The following is a 17856-nucleotide window of genomic DNA, read 5'->3' on the forward strand; positions in this document are numbered from 1 at the left end:
CTCAGTCCCCCCAGGGCTCTGCAGAGCCCGCACAGCCGTCTGTCCGTCTGTCCGGTAGCCTGGTCTGGAGCTTGGGGTGTCGGGATTGGGCGCCCCCACACCTCCTGCCACTTCTCCCCAGGTGCTCTGCTCGGGGGCACCCCCTTCTCCAAGGGCCTTGGGTGCCTGCCAGGTGTGATGGGTGTGGGACAGCCCCAGACCCCCCCCCCCCCCCCCCCCCGGAGAACAAGCGCTTCCCTAACCTGCTGTGTGCAGCTCCAGGGAAGGGGCTGTTTCAGGGACTGGGACGCTCCTTCTGCATTGTTTTAAAATTTTTCTATTTATTCCTTTTAGAGAGAGAGGGAGTGCGTGTGTGTGCGAGAGTGGGGGCGGGAGGGGCAGGGGATGGGAGACAATCTCAAGCTGAGCAGAGATGCGGGGCCCCATCTCACGACCCCGAGACCACGACTTGAGCTGAAACCATGAGTCGAAGGCCTAACCCACTGAGCCACCCAGGAGCCCCTCCCTCGGCATTTTTAAGAAGCTTGATTCTCAGAATAAGGGGGGAAGTGGGTTCAGCAGAAGCCGCCCCTGCTCACAAACACGGGGCGGCACAGAGCAGAGCCCCACGCAGACACGCGGTTGTCTCCTTACTTGTGATGATTTCATTCATTTTGGGTGAAGGCTCCAAACGCTCCCGACCCCCCAGGCCTCGCCTCTGGCGTAGACCCAAGCCCCCGGCCGTGCCTGCACGCTCTGCTACCCGGCCCCCCGTGCATCCCAGGGGCAACGCCGGGCTGGACCAGGGGCTGCCGGACGCAGTTGAATCCCCCCCCGCCCCCGCCCAGGGTCGGGGCCGAGGCGCTGCGCGGGGCTCACGAGCGTCCCGTGACAGTTCCCCTCGCCCGGGGTTCTGCTGGAGCCGCCGGCTTGTGTCTCCGCTCCCTTGTTTGAGGTTATCGACTAACAATTCTCTCTTCGGTCCCACAGGGAGCTGGTCTGAGGCTGTTTGAACGCAGAGGCTCAACGAGGAAACATAAATATTTCATGGTCTGGACCAGTGAGGGAAGAAAATAAATAGCTACATCCTCAATTAAGTGTGGGCTTCCCACCAAAGAGTGTGTCCTGCCTTCGGATGTCTTGTTTTCTGCATCCTTTTAAGCGAAATCGCAAACTGCCAAGCACGCGCTGTGCGGGCGGGGTGGCGGCGGGATGGCACGGAGCGCCAGGCTCGTGCCACAGGCCTCCTGGAGGCGGGTGGAGGGAGCCGGGCCAGGGTCCGGAGGCCGGGTTTTCACCCCTGGTTGCCCTCAGGTCCGGGCCAGCAAGGACCCGGGGCGGACGCGTGGTCTGCGGGCGGCGTTCACTGCAGGCCTGGCTCCCCGGAGCGGCGGGCCGCCTGGCAGCGTCTGGCCTCAGGTTCAGGGGCGGGACCCGCGGTAAGGGACGTACCTGTCGGCACAGGAGACCCCTGGCAGCTGAGCGCCCGCGCCCCGCATCGCTGGAGGCCCTCCTCAGCCTGGCCGAGCTCGCGTGGCATAGCTGCTTGCTGACTGAGGCTCGTGCTCCTGTGTGAGCCTTCTGGAAGCTTCCGGCACCACTATTCTGTCAGGTCATTAAGGCTGCCCGGCATCCAGCGCCCTGCTCACCGGTTCCTCCTCCTTTCAGCAGCAGCACGCTGCCAGTGTGCCCTGTGTCGGACGAAGGCTGGCATCTGGGGTGGGGCAGGGAGGCCGGGGGCTCCCACAGCAGGTGACCCTCGACCTGGACGCGAGGAGTCAGTGAGAGCTACTATGGCTTGAGGCGCTGAGCCTGGGACCCTGCAGCTCTGTGCTCAGTGGGGCAGGTGACAGCCCGGGTGGGGGGGGGGCAAGCACCTTCGAGGCGTCCAGGTTTACTCCAGGGGCAGCTGGTCTGGGCAGAGCGGCCCGGGGCTCCCAGAACCACCCTCATGCACTTGGTCCCAAAGAGGAGGTCCCTGGGCTGCGGCCTCCTGGGGAGGGTGGGGTGTGTGAGTGGGGGCTAGGCCTGTGACAGCTGGGGACGCCCTCGGCAGAGCCAGGACATGGCGGCCCCCTCAGCCCCTCTGGAGGCTCCTGGGGTCACCTGCAGGGAGCGGCAGGGGCCCGCCGGGTGGAGGAGGGTACTGGTGTGGTCGTGGTGGGGGCTTTGGGGCTCCCATGCCTGAGCGGCTCATCCTCATCCAGGGCAAGGAGCCGGGAGCACCCAGCTCGGTGCTGCCCCAGGGGCAAGAACCCAAACCCCATTTCCACCGAAGCTGCCTGTCGGTGTGTGTCTGGCACGCTCACTCGGCAGCACAGGGCTTTCCTGATCAGCCTGTTTCCCTCCCCCCTCCCTGGAAGAGCTCAGATGGATCCTTTGGGATGTAGACTTGGGAGGAGATGGGCAGGGAGAGGACTCAGCAGGCCGGGCAGGAATTTGGGGAGCAGGTGCCCAGTGTCTTCTTAGGGACATTTGAAACTTACAGGATGATCCAGGTGAGGCAGCAGGTAACCCACAGGAAGGAACACTGATGATGGGACTCTGATGCTGCGTTTGTATGCGTGTGCGTGTGCGTGCGCACCTGTGTGCGCACCTGTGTGCGCCTGTGGACCCGTGTGCTTGAGTGTGCACCTGTGTGCGTGCAGGCAAGCGTGTGCACCTGTGTGTACGTGTGCCTGTGGGTGTAGTGGCGCCTCAGTCCTGGGGGCCTCACCTTCCTGCACCGCGGCCTCCGGCGCTGGGTGGGCCCAGGCTCCAGGCCGCGGCTCCCATGACGTGGGGAGCGAGGCCAGCGTCACGGGCTGCAGGCTGCAGGCGTGGGGCCACCCCGAGGGCCTGTGCTTGCTTCAAGGCTCTGCCATAGCAATCTCGAAATTCTTAACGATTTTACCTGAACCCGAGCTTCATAAGTGACGTCTGAGGGGCCGCTGGAGCCAGCGCGTGAGCGGAGGAGAAGCCACGCGTGTCTCTCTTTTCTACGTCATTTCTTGCGTTTGCACGGAGCGCTCAGGAGGCCCCTGGACACACAATTCCGGGACACGTGCGGGGGTCCAGTGAGATCAGAGCGAGGGCGTCCCGTCGGGGAGGCTGGCAGGCGCCACGTGTCCCTTTGAACCAGCACTTGAAGGGGACGCAGGAGGCGGCGATGGGCCGGTGCGAGCGGGGTCCCCGGGGTGACGCCCTGGGCCGAAGGCTGACGCTCCACCGCGGAGCCACCCAGGGATCCTCTTAGGTTTGCTTTTATGCTGATATTGCACAACATGAGGATAAACAGTAAAACTCACGGTAATTACTCAGAATTTTAACTTTGCTTTACTTAGAGCCACATCAAATAGCACGAAAGAGCACCTGGCAGCGGGAGGAGGGAGCGGCTTTGCTCTCGCCCCTCAGGGCGCGCTCCCGCCTGCACCCCAGCCTGCGGCCTGCCCTACCATGGCCTCCGGGTACCAGGGGCCTCATTTCCCAGCCCTCCCCCAGCCCCTTCCCACCTGCCCCTGCGACCGTCCTGGTGTCCAGTCAGTGTCGGGGTTTGCGGCGGGGCTCTCCCTGGGGACAGCAGCACCCCCATCCCACGCGACACAGCCTCACCACCTCCCTGCCAAGCCACGGGATAGGGTGGGGGCAGCAGTCAGACCTCGTGGACTCTGGAGTGTTCTTTGGTGTCCTGAGGGCTGGTGCATCCTGGTGAGACTGAGGAACTGTGCTCGGGTGTGCCCTGGTCCCCTCCTCTCCAAGGAACTGACCCCCCCAGAACCCGCTCTGGATGGGCTGGGGCTGGGGGCGGGGAGGCCGTGGCCTGGCTAGCAACCACAGAGGCGGGAGCCTGGGCTCAGGTCCTGGCTGGACGGTGACCTCGGGCTGGGAAACGGGGCGACAGGTTCAGACCTCGGGGGACAGATGGGCCGAACCAGGCTCTCAGACTCGGGCAGGTGGTGTCGAAGCCGCGTCCGGGGAGGCTGCAGGCTCATGGGAACAACACGGGCCGGGGACACCCCTCACCCCCACCCTGCCCTCCTGGGACTCGGGAGGCTGCTGCTGTGTAGACTTAATTGGGGGCCTTGACTCCTGGTCCCTGGGGGCTGGCAGGGGACCCCGTGAAATTGTCCTGTCCTCAGCAATCCCGGCTGTCCAGTCTCAGGCTGCCAAGATCGGCTTCTTCATCAGATACCCAGTCAGAAAATGTCACATTATTATTTATGACGGGTTTAATAATCTCGGCACAATCATCGCAGGCAGTGGGGTGGAAAGTGCCAATGTAGCTTTTAAATTGTACATTCGAATTTGGTCATTGGCAGGAAAAAAAGGCGGAAAGCTTTCATCGCCACCCCCCGGTTCCCCCAGAGGGAGCAGGGAGGCTGGCCCGGTGACGAGGGTCCTGCAGGGGGGCTCCGGGTGTAGACGGGACTCCATCAGACCCAGGAGGCAGCAGCGCCGTCAGGACAGACGGCCACGCCTGCGTGTGCACCGGCGAACTCAGGTAAACTCAGGGCCGGAAACAAACCTCGGAGAGATAAATCTAAAAAGCAACGTGGGCGAGGTTCGGGGTGAAGTGCTGGATGTTCGGGGAGTCTGCCCGGCGTCATTCGACCCTCTTAGTTTGAGAGTAGAGTCCCGTGGTTAGAGCCAAGACACAAAGCACAGAGACACTGGAAAAGGCCGAGAGCCCCAGCCCCAGAGCAAGACCGTCGTGGGGGACAGACACGGTGCTCTCCAGCGGGACCCGTGTGTGAGGTCGGGGTCGCCACGGGCGGGACGCACACACGCTCCGGGCGGCTCGCTGGACCCGGACCCGCCGAGGTGTCCACCCATCCCGGGCAGGGGAGGAGCAGCTGGGATGCGAGGCTGCGGGGCCGGGGGTGCTTCCCTGCAACCGGTTGCGTTGCTGCAACCGACCGTGGACCGTGGACAAGCGAGGTCTGATCCAGGCCCCATGGCAGTGACCGCCCAGCTGGGTGGCCCCCCTCCTGGGCCTCTGCCCTCACCTCATGACTTCAAAGAGATTCCAACCATAGCGCTTCCCCCGAAGCCCCCCTCAGCTGTGTGGGCTCCCCTTGCTGCCCCCCCCTGTGGTCAGACGAGAGTGGGAGGGCCAGACGCCAGCAGAGGACGAGGGCAGGCGGGGACAGGTCAGGATGGAAGCCTGGGACGCCTGGTGGCTCAGGTCATGATGTCATGATCTCTGTCCCAGATGGAGCCCCATGTTGGGCTTTCTGCTCAGCAGGGAGTCTGCTTCTCCCTCTGTCCCTCTGCCCCTCCCCACTTCCCGTTCTTTCTCTCTCTCAAATAAATAAATAAAATCTAAAAAAAAAAAAATTCCCCAAACCAAGATAGAAGCTATGGTCACCCCTTCCCCCAGCCCACGGCAGCTTCTCCTGAGCCAGCGGATGAGCCCAGACCCGCCCCGAGCAGGAGCTGGGCCCCGAGATCTCCTGGAAGGACGCATGTCCCAGCCCTCAGGGTGGGGTTGGCCTCCTGGGGCTGCTGCCCCCTCCGCGGCCTCTGTTGGGCTTTGCAGCCCTTCCGATTCTGAACTGGTGCCCAGGAAACCCCGAGGCGCGAGCTTTGCTCTCCTTACTGGATCCTGACTGATGCAGGTGTCTCCGCCCACTGGGGCCCCAGTGCTCACCTGCCCACAAGTGGCTTCCTTTTGGGTTGGATTAAGAGGCCTGGGAACCTCTTGGTCATCTGGGCGTTCCCCGGGGAGGCATCTCCTCCTCCTCCTGGGCTTCTCCAGTTCCCCTTCCTCTCTTCGTGGATTTTCCTGGTGGGTTTCCATTTCTAAAAGTTCATGAACAGGAGAGAGAAGGGACCACAGAGGTTTTCTATGCAGGAAGAGGGAGGGAGGGACGGAGAGAGGGAGAGGAGGAGGGAAGAGGGAGAGGGAGGGGGAGGGGAGCTGTCGCAGGTGGAGGGATCACTGAGAAATGGAAGAGGTGATGGTAGTGGCTCCTGCCAGGCCCCGCGTGCCTAATCTGCGCCTGTGTGACCCTGACGTGTGACAGCTCCGGTGCGCTCTGGGCCACTGGCCCCCCTGGGACGGGAGGAGACATGCCTTTGGAGAGCTGGCCTCTGGGGCTGGGCCAGCGGCGGTGCCCGCCAGGGCTCACTCAGCCTTGGGTCCTGATGCCGTCCCGCCGCCCTGTCCATTCTGACGGCCCCGGGGTCGGGGAGGGGACGCTTCCCCGCGTTCAGCGAATGATGGCGCAGCCTGCCCACTCCCAGGGCGGAGGACAGGCCACTGCCAGGACCTGGGGCAGGTCCCGGCTCACAAGGGCTGGCCAGCCTGCTGCGCCTGAGTGACTCGCTGGCCGGACGCTCAGCATGACTCCGTGGTGACGGGGCCTCCCCTTGCCCCCAGCCCAGGGACCCTCTGGCACCAGGAATAAGGGCGGCTCCTCTTGCTTCAGCTCTGGCCCCGGCCTGCGCCTGCGGGTGGGGGGGGGTGGAGGTTTGGGGAGCCCGCCCCGCCCCCGGGCTCGGCGCTGTCCGTGGTGCTGACGGCTCCTGGCGGGTGCACCTGCCACACACCCCCACCCCCACCCCCCACAGGCCAGCTGCCTAGGCCTCCCCCACATGGGGGCGGGACACATCGCAGGTAAGGATGCGCAGGCCCAAGCCAGGGGCCCCGACTGGAAGCAAACCTCAGCTGCAGAGCCCTCCCCCTGGGCCCGCTGGGTCAGCGCCCCCATGGAGCCGGCTCTGCAGAAGTATGTGTCGACACACACGTCTAGAAATGAAAGGAAAAGTGTCATATGCTCAGCGCTGCTCTGCCTTTTCTTGCTGACATCCAACCTGGACAGGGAGTTCACCTGGAGAGAAATGAGGCCACAGATGGTGCACACGCTCTATAAATATTGCTTCCTTGAACACTCAGGTCCTAAATGTTTCTTTGTGCCACGTTACCCTAGAAACGGCGCAGCTCCTCAAACAGCCGCAAACTCCAGAACCATCGTCACGCACATCTGTGACTTGGTGCTCAGAGCCAGTGCAGTTTTGAGGGACAAGAGGATGAAGGGGAGGGACGGGAATCAGAGCTGAGGGGACGGCGTCTCACACCTAAGCTGCTCTTTGACTCTGTGGAGCCCTGAGTCCCCGTGGGGACCCATGCACTCGCTTTGCTGCGTGGACAGATCTGTGGGGGCCTGTCTGCCTCCACACCAGCAGCCCCGCTGCTCCCGGCAGAGAGTCCAGGCCTGCTCTTCCCTGCTGAGCACGTGCAGCAGCCAGGCCCCATCCCAGACAAGAGCCCAGGCTGGTGGGCGATCCCAGGGACACTCGGCCCACAGGGAGGGGCGCAGGCCGGGGCCGGGAACGAGGGGCGCAACCCATCTCGTGGTGCAGGCGTTGCGGGGTGGCTCTCCCTCTGGCATTTCCCAAGCCGGCAATGCTGACTGGGCATGTCAGGGAGGGGGAAGCTGTTTGCTAGCTTGTCATCTTAAAGCTAATTATTTAATTACCCTAATTTAAACTTTTACCAAATTTAGCATCAAAACATAAAAAATCTGTGATTGCGGTGTCAGAAAGTAATAATATAATTAACTTATTTAGGGGTAACATATTAACTCAGTTGATTGCAAGGGGGTCCTGGAGGGAAACCGTGCTCGAGATGTGCAGGCATGTGAGGGGTCCCCGGGGCCTGGCGGTGGGGCAAACGCCCCTGGGAGGGCGGGGAGTGGGGGGTGCTGGGTGGGCTGCCCCCCACTCCCTGGGGCTGCGTGTGGGCAGCCCCCCACCTGGAGGCCCTGGCTGTGACCGTGCTTGGCCGTGAGCGTTCAGCCCGGCAGATGCTGCTCCGAGGCCGTGCATGCACCTTGCTCTCCAGGAGCAGAGCTTAGGACGACGTTTCTCTGAACTGTGAGTTCTCGTCAGAAGAATGGGGTTAGTTCTCAAACCCCATTTCGTCTCCACCCTCTGCTGAGCAAGCAGCTATCTTCCCTTCCTGCCCCCACACCCCACCCCACGCCTCCAGGAGCCCTCCCGCCGAGGAGCTGGGTGGTCAGCGCTGAGTTGCCCCAAGCAGCCCCGTGGGAACAGGCGCGGAGCCTGGGTGTCTAGGCTTCTGTTGGGGCTGGGGCACCGTTAGTATGGACTGTCCAGCACAGGCAACAAGACCCCACCATCACAACAATCTGCAGAGGTGACCCCCTGGGAGCCGGCTCAGGGCCAGCTTCGGCTCCGGGTGGACACCTGGACCATGCCATCCGCACTCACACACGGTCCTGGAGTTGGCGGGACTGGAGGCCTCATCAGCCCGCGTCCCGACCTCAGGGCTGCAGGACGCTCACCCTGGCCTCTGGGGAGGCGGCCCCTCCCTGCCGACCCAGGGGTGTTTGTCCCCGAGAAGTGCGCTGGGACTGGGCACAAGAGCTGGGCTCTGAGCAGGGCTTGCATGCGGGGCTCGTCTGGGAGGAGACCAGGGAGAGGGAGGCAAGAAACAAGAAAAAGTGGAAATGATGGTCAGGGAGGTCATGCTGGGCAAGTGGGGCCCGGTTTTGCCAGGAGCCCTTGAGAAACGCACGATCAGCTTCCAGAATTGTCTGCCCAGGGGTGCTCATCCGCGGGCTCCACTGCCCTTGGCCGAGAGGTCTCCCCCAGAGGCCAGCGCCCAGAAGCTGGAGGGAAGGGACACGCGTGGCGGCACGTGGGGAGGGGGAGACGAAGCCTGCAGGCCCAGCCTCCCACTGGCAGCTGCAGGCGGGGGACATAGGCGCGTGGGGGCAGGGATCAGAGCAGTGCCCGTCCCCCTCGGGAGTCCCGCCCGCACGGGGAGCCCAGGTTCTGGCTCATCTAGGGCAGCACTGAAGCCACAGCCCTTCCCGAGTGGTCTCCGGAGTCCTCCGGGCTCTGGGATGGGCTGACCCGTGGGGGCGGCTCCCACCCGCGCTGGCTGCGAGGTGGGCGGGCGGCCTGTGCTGCTCTCTGCACACCCTCCTGGCCCGGGCGCCTTTCCCAGGCCCAGCGACCAGAGCGTGAGGCCTGCAAGGGCACCAGCGCTGGCAGCCTCACCCCCTCCTGCCCGCCCAACCTCCGGGTCTCTGTGGAGAGCCCGCACTGTGCCGGGCACAGGAATGCCAGCTGGCGTGGGTGAGTCCTCAAGGACACTGCCAGGCCCCGGGGTTGGAGGGGAGGTGCCCGTCGTGAGCCCCTGCCCCTCCGGGGAGTCCATCCAGGGCCGGGGGAGCCGACGCTGACCCTCCGCCCCTGCAGGCGTGCAGGTGCCCGGGATGCGAAGCCTCCCTGCGGGCCCTGGGGGGCTCTCACAGGTCATTGTGCCAAGCGCTGGAGTCCTGCTGCAGCCCCTGCTCCAGGCCCAGGCCTGTCTCTCCGGGGCTCATCAGGGCTGGCAGGGCGTCCGCCTGCACGGGCTCTCCTGGGCCTGGACCCCAGGGCCGGGGAGCAGGGAGGTCCGTTAGGGCATCTCCCCCCAGGACAGGTGGGGCCCCTCCCCCCGCCGGAGCTGCCCGCGCGGCTGCCCCGGGAGGGCCCTGACCGTCTGCTCTCGTGCCCCCACTTCTTTAACATGTCAGCGATATTTAAAGTGACTTTCTCGACCGGGGCCTAATTGATTTAGAGGTTCTGAGAACAGCCGGGGTTTCCGATGGGACTCCTCCTCCACACAGCTGCAGGTCGGCCCCGCAACGAGACGAGGCCAGGGCCAGGTGTGACCGGGAGCCGGAGCAGCGAAGAGACACTCGTGTCCCTTGAGCATTGGGGAAATTAGGACATTTGGTGCCAGACTGCCTGCCTGATTAGATTTCCATCAACTGGGGGACCTGCTGAGGCAGCAGCTAATCTGACGCAGCCTCGGCCGCGCTCTGAGCCTGGGCGTTTTGCAGAGACGGGGCTGCGTGGGGCCGTCCCCGGGTGGGCTCCGGGGCGCTGAGGCCCTGCCGGTCTGTCTGTCCCCCGGCGAGCCATTCCGCCGCCTGCCCCGGCTCTCTCCCGCATCCCCCCGAGGGGCAGAGGGGAGGCAGACGAGCCTCGAGGACGCAGGCTGGGCGATTCTGAGGGACAACTTGCTCTCACAACTCGAGATAATAATATGCTGCTTCAAAAGCTGCTCAGCTGAGGAAATTGGGTGTTATGTCTTCCAAATAAAGGCTTTAATTGCCCCAAATGGATGACTGTGAAGAGGAGTCTGGCAGGAGAAGGCAGTTCCTCTCCACCCTCTGGATCCCTGCAGGTGGCGATGGCCCCACTCCCGCTGGACGCCGCGCCCTGACGGGAGCCCGTGCGGGGCCGCAGCCCCCCGGCCGTCCTCGGCCCCAGACGCAGGCTCACAGGACAGCTCTCCTGTGCTCAGGGGCGTCGGTGTCCCCAGACGGGGCCCACGGTGGGAGGACAGACCCAGGACAGGAGCCCTGGCAAGGAGCGCTGGGGGCTGCACCAGCTTGGTCCTGCCTCGGGGTGGGGGGCATTACACCCCCATTTCAGGCACCCGTTTTTTTGCCTGAAGCTGAAGGGAATCTCTCTGAGTGTCCAGGCAGTTGCCCCATCAGCCAGGGCCATGCTGGCTGCCGGCAGCTCCCCAACCTGGCGGTCCTTGTTCCCCCCACAAGGCCTTCCCCACCTCGGCAAGCACAGACTTACCACCCAGAAATGGGTGCTTTGTCTGGCCCCCCAAAATGTAAGTCCTTTTCTTCTCCAGCCACGGAGGGGAGCCACGCCTCCCACCCCCTGGCTCTAGGCCAGGCCAGAGGGATTTGGGGGTCCTCACCCCACTCCCACCTGCTCCATTTGCTCAGAGGGTCACTTCCAGGACCGGGCTCCCCTGGGCCTTGACTGCCTCGTCCTTGCCCACGTTGCCTAGTCCTGCTCCGCTCCCTACGTGGCAGCAGCCACCACCTCCCCTGGCTTGATGCGGCTTGTCAAGTCTTGCAAAGTTGTACGAAAAATGTTCTTTTGGGGTGCCTGGGTGGCTCAGCGGTTGAGTGTCTGCCTTTGGCTCAGGGCGTGACCCCGGGATTCGGGGATCAAGTCCTGCGTCGGGCTCCCTGCAGGGAGCCTGCTCCTCCCTCTGCCCGTGTCTCTGCCTCTGTGTGTCTCTCATGAATAAATAAATAAAATCTTAAAAAAAAAAAAAGAAAAAAGAAAAATGCTCTTTTAGGAACTAGTCATGCTTTGGATTCTTTTTGTTTGTTTGTTTCATGCTTTGGATTCTTTAGAGAGACCCATGGTTGAAAGGGTCCCTCTGATGCTGGAACCCCCTCCCATCTTTCTGAAAAGAGCAAAAGGAGCCAGTCTTCCTGAGGGGCCGTGGCCACCATAGGTGGCAGGCGGGGGATTTCAGGCGGCCAGAGCTCCGGTGGACAATTTCGACGTTACAAGGGTTTATTTTGAGTGTGTATTTGGAAATATTAAACCAGTATACCAAAGCCGTCATTTTACAGATATTTCTGCTCCAGGCCAAAGGCTAAAAGAAGTATTTAAATCAATTTGCTGGGATCCCTGGGTGGCGCAGCGGTTTGGCGCCTGCCTTTGGCCCAGGGCGCGATCCTGGAGACCCGGGATCGAATCCCACATCGGGCTCCCGGTGCATGGAGCCTGCTTCTCCCTCTGCCTATGTCTCTGCCTCTCTCTCTCTCTCTCTCTCTGTGACTATCATAAATAAATAAAAATTAAAAAATAAATAAATCAATTTGCTTACTCAGCAGAAAAAACTCCGTACCTGTCTTAGCCGGGGCTCCCCCGGAAGTCGACCCCAAAGCGGGGGTGGGAGAGGTGTCAGGGCCCCTTTAACAAAGTGCTTCAAACTGGGTGGTTTGGAACAACAGCGATCTGTGTCTCAGTCCCGGAAACCAGAAGCCAGAAACCCGGTGTGGCCGGCGGTGCCCTCCGGGGCTCTGAGGGCCGGGCTGGGAGCTGCAGGCAGGCGCCTCTGCAGCTCCTGGTCCCGCACTTGCGGCCCCGCCCCCGGGTCTGTCTCCGCTTTGCCCGGCCTGTTCCCCGCGGCCGCGGCTGCATTCCTTGCCTTGCAAGGACAGGCACCTTGGGGCCCGGAGCCTGCCCGAATGCAGGACGGGCTCCTGAGAGCCTTACCTTGAGGTGGACCTACTTTGGGGGCAGCGCTCGGCTCCCGCAGGAGCACGGAGGGGCAGGGAGATGGGGAGGCTGGGGAGCGGCGTGGGCAGACGCTGTGGGCCGTGCCTGGAGGGGTCTCCCCAAAGGGGGCGGGCGGTGGGGCGGCTGGGAGCCGGGGCGGGGTGTGCGGTGGCTGTGACTGTGGCTGGGCCAGCCAGGCTCTCTCACGCCCTCTCCGGGTGCCGGTGGGCTGGCCTGCTGTACGGTAGCCCCCCCCAAGATGCGGGGCTGAAGAAGGGTCTGCGGGGGCTCTCACCTGTGTTGCGGGTCCAGACAGATCTCCGAGGCGAGAGCCGGGGTCTGCAATGCCAGCCAGGATGAGGCTCCCGACCCCAGGACCCCCATGGCTCCCAGTGACCCTGGAGGCCTCTTTTCTTCATGAGAAACACATCTGTCCTTTCTTTCCAGGGGACAGAACCCTCTCCCTGGACTCTGCATGTCTCTGGACTCTTCCCCTGGACCTTCTGTGCCCCAGGGAGCCTCCTCTGCTCCACAGCTTTGCAGGGCCTGGAGCTTCCACCATGTGATTCTGGTGGCACGTCCTCCTGCGAGGGCCAGGGACAGGCTCCAGGACACCCCCCCCCCCCAGCCTGGCTGTGCGGGTCCGTGGCCTTGGGCAGCTCACCAGGTGTGTCTGCTGCACCTGTCCAGGCGGGTGTGGACCGCCGCAGCCCCTCCCTCCAGGCGCCTCCCCCAGGCAGGCCTCCCCAAGAACCACATCCCTGCGAAGTGAAGGGGGATCTATTTTGTTTGTAAAAAGCTGATTATCATAGATAAATGTATCTAATTAGTCTCATTTGCTGACACACAAGCCTTTAATTGCGAGTCGAATAATTAGACATATCTGCATATGCAAATGAATACGGTTATACCCTATGTCAGTCTTTAACATGAATCCTCCAGAGACAAATAACTCTATTTCAGGACAGAATATGATATATTAATTTACACAGACAACTTTATTTAGAACCAGCGACTCTCTTGTTTGTTTACATAAAGTAATAACTGAAGAACCAGGAGCCATCTGGATGCCCACGAGCCTCTCCCCGGGTGGCCCCCCGAGGTCAGGGCTTCCTGGGTCCCCCGGATGCAGGCTCCCAGCTCGGCTGCCCACCCCTCGCTGGGTGCTGGGGTGGGTGTGACCCTGCGGCCTGGCCTGTGCATGCTGGGGCCCCCCCGGGGCTGCCGGGCTGGGGTCCTGGCTTCCAGCAGTGCTGCAGCCAGCTCCTGCCTAGGCTGGGTCAGCGGCTACCCTCCAGGCGGGTGTGTGCGGCAGCGTCAGGTAAAGGCCTATGTGCACGGGGGGCAGGGGGGGGCCTGAGGCCTTGGGGTCCCTGCTGGGGTCAGGCCTACCCAGCCTCTGCTTTTGGCTGAGCTCACTGATTCCCCCATAAGCCAGGCGAGGGAGCCGCAGTGACTGTCCCTGGGTGACCGCCCGGGCATCCTCCGGTCTATCTGGATGGAATGTGGCCCGTGAGGGCGTTAGGGACCCTGCAGCATGGGGGAGCGTCCCTCCTGCTGACGACACCCCAAGCAGAACCTGGCCGTGGGGTGAGGCCCTCCAGGACAGCAGGGCCTAGCTCCATCCCCGGGCCTGGGTGGTCACATGGGTTTGGGAGGGGGAGGCAGAGCGTGAAGAATTTGGCTCCATGGAAGGAGGACACACATTCCCTGCTTTCCAGAAGGACTCAGCCCCTCCACCCCCATCCTCCCGTTGCCACAGCAACCGGCTTGCTGATGCTGACTGGAGCTGACACGGGCCTCCTTCTCCTGTGGTCCCCTCCCTCTGCCCGCCAGGGCCAGGAGTGTGGTGGGCCGGCATGGTCGGCAGAGGGCAGTGGCAGGCTGGCCGCTGTGGGGTGGGGGCAGGGGGTCCTCCCTGGAAGCAGGCCCTGCATTTCGGGGTCTCCATAACACCCCCCACCCACCCACCCACCCACCCCACCCCCCCCCCACCCCCCCCCACCCCCCCGGCGCCAGAGGCCAGCACCCTGCAGAGCGCGGCACGGGAGTGACGCTGTAGGCCCTCCTGGTACCTTTACGGCCCATGCCCTCCGCCCCCTGGGGCATTTCCCAGCGCTGGCAGGGGTGCTGCTCCCCCCAGCTGCTGCTGACACCCGGCCGGGCGTGCACCCCTGGGAGGCCGGCTCACTGTCGAGCTTCTGGCCCGTGGGTCTAGGCCGCACTCAGCCCTGCAGCGGGTCGGGGCGGGTGGTCGGACATCTGACTGCGGCACCACAAACACTTCCCAAGACCTTCTTCCTGCAGGAAGGACGGAGGGAACACAGGTCACGCTCGAGGAAAATGGTCTCTGAGGTGTGAGCGTCTTTGGCGGCCGTGGGGTTTGGGAGGAAGCACTCACCAAGCTTTACTCAGATCCGTAAATCCAGCGGAGGCCAAGGAGGGGAGACAAGGATTCAGGAGACGCCCCCAAACCTGCTCCTGAAAGAGGGGGCTCTGCTGGAGGAGAGCGGTCTGCACCCCAGGGACCGCTACCTGCCCTGTGTGTGCTTGTGTGTGCTCACGTGTGTGGTCATACATGTGCACGGCTGTGTGTGCACACCTATGGGTGCCCGTGATTGTGCGCACGTGGGTGTGTTATCAGGCGCATGCTCCGCATCCGTGGCCGCATGCATGGGCGGCACACCCCCTGCCCCACGCTGACGGCCACGTCCTCGGCACGGGCCCGTCTCTCAGAGCCTGGCAGCTGCACCGTGTCAGCGTGGCCGGCTGGCGGCAGCTCCCGGGCAAGCTGATGGCCGATGTCTCCGTGTCCCCCCCTCCCGGGCCACCCAGGTGCAGCTGCTGCGGCCCTGAGCTGCTCCCCTGGTGGAGCACGTGGGGACGGAGACACGGGGGCTGCTCTGGGTGCCTGGCCTGTTCCACTTCTCCCAGGACGGAGCTGGCCTTCCCACTGAGGAGGCCGGGGAGGGTCGCCCAGGGCAGGAGGGAGGCTGGCAGCAGCTGGCCCAGCGGACGGGTGCCGGGAAGGGCCACACGGGAGGGAGGCGAGCTCGTCCCCTCAGAGGATGAGCCCAACGGCGGCCAGGCGTGGGGATCCCGGGCTCCTCCAGCACGCGGGCGGGCACACGCGTGGGCGACACACGCCCCTGGAGCCGCCCTGCTCCGGGCCTTTCTTCCCTCACCGGGGTCCTCGCTCTGAGCGAGTCCAGGGAGCGTCCACCCCGACCTGGTTCTCAGGGCGATCAGCGGCCGGGCTGCTGTGTGCAGGCTCCGCGGAGCCCCCGAGCGCCCCTGACTTGCTGGCGGCCACGGAGGGCACCCAGGGTGGCGGTGGCCGCGGGCTGAGCTCCTGCTCACCTCCAGCCCCGTCGGGGGAAGGCGCTTGGTCTCGTGCCTCGTCGGCCGGCTCTGGGCAGAGTTTCGGCTCAGCCTTGGTCAGTGTGTCGGACGCGGGAGCGCGCTGGGGCCGGGCCTGGGCGTCCCGGGAAGGCCGGGTGGGGGGCGCGAGCCGCTGTAGTTACCCTGTGGACTCGGCGTCCTGGCCGGCGCCGGACGGCCCCCTCCGCGTCGGAGCAGACGTGGGCTCGGGTCGCCGAGGGAGGGGCCTCAGGCCTCGAGGAGCCGCTGTCCTGCGGGGGATGTGGGTGCCTCACGCCGAAGGGGCCGGTGAACCTGCTTCTGCGGCGCCAGCAGCCCCGCCGAGGCAGGAGGTCACAGCAGCCACATGATGGGTGGGGCCTGGGGCACCCCACCAAGATCGTGGGGAGACGGCGCCTGCCTTTTGGGGGATACTTGCCCCCAGCTGCCCTGTCCGCCTCCCCCAGGCGGCTTCCTACAAGTAGGGACAGAAATCCTGAGCGGCTTTGGCGGGCAGGGGCCGGGCGGGGGGCTCCAGGGCAGGGCCCCCAACACAACCTACGGGCTGTCCTCGTGGAAACCCCTCAGCTGCGCCCTCAGCCTCTGTTTTGGTCTCGTTAACAGCAATTAGGAGAAACGGTCTAAAATACTTCCTTTCACGTGGTTTCCTCCAATGTGGAATGTGGGCGTTTCATCAGAAATCAGTCCAGAAACAGTCTCTGGATCAGATTTGGTTTTTTTAAAAACTGAACCCACAGCCTCCCCACCTACTGCAAGTGTTTGTGGGTCCCCCTGACGCAGCAGGACCGCGGACTCGTCAGTCGCAGGGGAGACACAGAAAGTCATGGGGGCTAAAGCGGCCCCTTAGGAGGAACTTTGGGGGGGGACGGCGCAGCACGCTTAGGGGGGAAATAACCTGTGGGCTGGACCACGGGTCCGCTTGAGCTTGGGCGTCCAGCGTTGGTTCCGGCACCGGTGGCGGGACCCTGGGGCCGGCGGAAGGGGCAGGCAGCTCTGAAGCCTGACCCAGGTTCGGTCCATCTTCCTCGTCCAGGAGGCCTCTTCCCACCACCCGGAGGCGCGGCTGCCGCGTCCTGCTCCAGGTCCCCTCTGGAGGACTGTGGGCCCTGCGGGGCTGGCCGGGCCACCAGGCTGCCACCCACACGTGCTGGCTCAGCCCCTGGCCCGTGGGCACCGCCGGTGTCTCCAGGGAGCGGCCTGATGCTCCCCGCGTCTGGGGCCTGCTGCGGCGACGCTGGCTTAAGATGGGGAAGCCTTCCAGCTTCTGCCAAGGCGTCTTCTTCGACTGTCAGAACGGAAAGAATTTTAGAAGCTATTGTTTATCGTGGGTTCTGGTTTTCATGATTGGTAAAGTCCTAAACGGTCTTTGGAGGAGGAGGAGGAGGAGGAGGAGGAGGAGGAAAGAGGAGGAGGAGGAGAGAGCACCGGCGGGGCTGGGGGACCAGATGGAGCAGGGGGCCGGGCTGAACCCCGTGCACGGCGCCGCCTCTCCCGGCCCAGCAGCCCCTGCAGCCTGGGCCACAGGCTCTGTGCACCGTGTCAGGCTTTGGGCCTGGGCAGGAGTGACACTTGCAAACCCGCTGGGCTCCCGGGAGGCGGGCCGCTGGCCGCTGTCCCAGCCCGTGGGCCGTGCAGGGCTTTCCTCCCCGTGGGCACAGGGACCCAGGCCCCGGCTGCTGCTCGGGTGAGGAGGCCCATTCCCTTGGTCCTCTCGCTGCAGGACGTGTGTGGCTGCTTCCCCTCCCGGCTCCTGGTCCTCCCAGGGCTTCTCTTCCCGGCTGGGGTTTTGTCGGGTGGGGGGGCCTGCACTGTGTGTCCCTGGGTCGGGGGGCTGGGCTCCCCTGGACCTTGGGCCGCCCCGAGGACAGACACCTGCTCCACTGCCGGGCTTCGCTCTCGGCACCCTGTGATGGATCTCCTCTTTCCCTTCGCTCCCTCCTTGGTAACATATTTCGGGGGGATTGCTGTTCACCAGATTAAGGCGGCTTTACTCCCACGGGCTGCTCCCGGGCTGGGGAGAGGCAGAGTCCCAGGGGAACGGGCAGGGGTAGAGCGTCGTAGCCCCCCAGGGACGACTGCACTCCCCGCGCTGCCTCCTGCCATCCCCCGGGGTGGACGCAGCCTCTGGACGCAGCCTGCCTCCGACCTCATGGGCACTCACGCGTCCCTCTGCCCTGGGGACCGGTTTTCCACCATGGTGGGCGGCGTGGTCCTCCGGGGAAGGGTGCCAGACCAGACCCTGCCCGGCCCCAAGGGCCCCCACCCCGAAGCCGAGGCTCCCCGCCTCTCGGTCTTGGCCGTGTGGCCCTGAGCACGCGGGGTGGGGGCCGGGGCAGCCGCTTCACAGGCGGTGGCTCTGTTACCTCAACTGGACTGATGGCTACTCAAGCCTCAAGGACGTCCGTGATGAAATGCCTTTACTCAGGCGGGTGACGCTAAACACCATATGAA

General features: G+C 64.1%; 1 long non-coding RNA gene across 1 annotated transcript; it reads right to left on the reverse strand.

Moving 5' to 3' along the window:
* Window positions 1-3904: 3904 nt before the first annotated feature.
* On the reverse strand, window positions 3905-6807 carry LOC125753548 (uncharacterized). The gene is made up of 3 exons (XR_007405637.1): window positions 6624-6807; window positions 5609-5760; window positions 3905-4435 (listed from the first exon to the last, which is right to left on the reverse strand). It is a non-coding gene; the product is annotated as an uncharacterized LOC125753548 (long non-coding RNA).
* Window positions 6808-17856: the final 11049 nt, after the last annotated feature.

The sequence above is a fragment of the Canis lupus genome, chromosome 24, assembly GCF_003254725.2.
Source record: "Canis lupus dingo isolate Sandy chromosome 24, ASM325472v2, whole genome shotgun sequence".
Classification (NCBI taxonomy): Eukaryota; Metazoa; Chordata; class Mammalia; order Carnivora; family Canidae; genus Canis; species Canis lupus.